The following is a 2,436-nucleotide window of genomic DNA, read 5'->3' as shown; positions in this document are numbered from 1 at the left end:
GGCACCATTTGGGCACAGTGAGAGTAAAGCTGTTTGCTGGGCAACGAGTCTGTTGCCAAGACAACAGGTGGGACTGATTTACAGAAGTGAAGTCCAGGTGGTGCAGGATCTCTGCCCTGCTGGTGGTACCTGGGAGCCAGGGTAAGGGATCCTTCTGCCCAGGGACGGTGGCTAGCAGCACTGTGTCTGTGCATCTACAGTGGCTCCTCTCTCCTCGTCAGGCCCTCTCCATCATTCTTGCTGAGGAAGTGGGACATCTGCTCCTGGGTCTCTGCTGCACCCCCACATCATCTTGCTTGTGGGTCTTCATACCTGCTCTTCTGACCACCTCAGACTCCACTTCTCTCTCCAGATCCCATTCTGTCTCCATCTGTCTTGTCCACATCTCTGCTGCCCTCTGTTGTCTGGCCTCTGTTTCCTGGGTCGCTCCATTTCCTTCCTGCCTACCTAACCCGTTCTCTGTTTCTACATCTGTCTCTCCTCTACACCGAAATCTGCCGATGTCTCTGCTGAGCCTTCCCAGCATCCCTCCACTCACAACCCACCTTACCCCCTCCCACAGCTCAGACCCTCTATGGATGAGGATGAGGTTTGGACAGAGGGTCTCAAGAGTGACTGGACAGGACCCTCCTGGAGGCCATGGGGCACCAGGCAGCCAGATGCTCCGGTCCCTGTACTTGGGCGGATGGCGCTGTCCCAGGTGCTGGGCCCAGAGCTCAATAGGGCGGGGACACAGCTGAGCCCAGCAGGACCTTGGCGGATGGGGGTGGGGGTGGGGAAGAGAGAAAGCCCTGCTCCACACCCTCATCCCACCAAATCCAAGAACCATCATGGCACCATGGTTATTGATCTTGGGATTTTAGAACACACTAGAATGTTCCATCTTCTGGGGTAAGTCATCAGACATACACACTTGTTGGGAGCTGTTAGTCTATTATGTGCATTGAGCTGTGGCAGGCTTGTTTACTGAGTTTGTGTTATGCACACCAGTATCTAATCTGCCTAATCAGGAGGAATGTGTTTATATGGAGAGCCTCACAATATCTGACCTGGAGGCAATAGTGGTAAACAAAAAGTTCAAAGAAGCCTTTGAAGTATCTGACCCCTCCTTGACCCTCAGGTACAGGTGGGAAAAACAGCTGTTGAAACTAATTGAGTTCTTCTATATAAAAAGGCTGAGCTGAAATAAACCAGGGCTGCAGTCACCACTGTTAGCCCTCCCAAGTATCTTTTCTGTCTCTTGTTTTTTCTTTCAATCCTCACTCCCCCTTTCAGGTACTGTCCGTCTTGGCCGGCTGGCACCAGCACACACCAACCACCATCTTTGGCAAACACACACAAAACAACAAAACACTTTTTACAATGAAAAGGACTAGATTCCAGAATGAGAGAGAGAGAGAGAGAGAGAGAGAGAGAGAGAGAGAAATCATGGGCTCCTCAAATTCCCTTCCAAGGTGTTCGCTCACACTTTAAGATCTGGAACCTACTCAGTACCCCACCTCTACCCCAGTGTGATCCTAGGATGAAGGATCCACTCAGTACTCCAGGAAGAGCAGTTTAATAAATTACAAGAAGGAAATGGCACCATTTGGGCACAGTGAGAGTAAAGCTGTTTGCTGGGCAACGAGTCTGTTGCCAAGACAACAGGTGGGACTGATTTACAGAAGTGAAGTCCAGGTGGTGCAGGATCTCTGCCCTGCTGGTGGTACCTGGGAGCCAGGGTAAGGGATCCTTCTGCCCAGGGACGGTGGCTAGCAGCACTGTGTCTGTGCATCTACAGTGGCTCCTCTCTCCTCGTCAGGCCCTCTCCATCATTCTTGCTGAGGAAGTGGGACATCTGCTCCTGGGTCTCTGCTGCACCCCCACATCATCTTGCTTGTGGGTCTTCATACCTGCTCTTCTGACCACCTCAGACTCCACTTCTCTCTCCAGATCCCATTCTGTCTCCATCTGTCTTGTCCACATCTCTGCTGCCCTCTGTTGTCTGGCCTCTGTTTCCTGGGTCGCTCCATTTCCTTCCTGCCTACCTAACCCATTCTCTGTTTCTACATCTGTCTCTCCTCTACACCGAAATCTGCCGATGTCTCTGCTGAGCCTTCCCAGCATCCCTCTACTCACAACCCACCTTACCCCCTCCCACAGCTCAGGCCCTCTATGGATGAGGATGAGGTTTGGACAGAGGGTCTCAGAGTGACTGGACAGGACCCTCCTGGAGGCCATGGGGCACCAGGCAGCCAGATGCTCGGGTCCCTGTACTTGGGCGGATGGCGCTGTCCCAGGTGCTGGGCCCAGAACTCAATAGGGCGGGGACACAGCTGAGCCCAGCAGGACCTTGGCGGATGGGGGTGGGGGTGGGGAAGAGAGAAAGCCCTGCTCCACACCCTCATCCCACCAAATCCAAGAACCATCATGGCACCATGCTTATTGATCTTGGGA

Source organism: Nannospalax galili, unplaced genomic scaffold (genome assembly GCF_000622305.1).
Source record: "Nannospalax galili isolate Female #2095 unplaced genomic scaffold, S.galili_v1.0 scaffold842, whole genome shotgun sequence".
In the NCBI taxonomy this organism is placed as follows: domain Eukaryota; kingdom Metazoa; phylum Chordata; class Mammalia; order Rodentia; family Spalacidae; genus Nannospalax; species Nannospalax galili.
The sequence above is the reverse complement of the archived record's forward strand: the minus strand, read 5'-3'. Positions refer to the sequence as shown.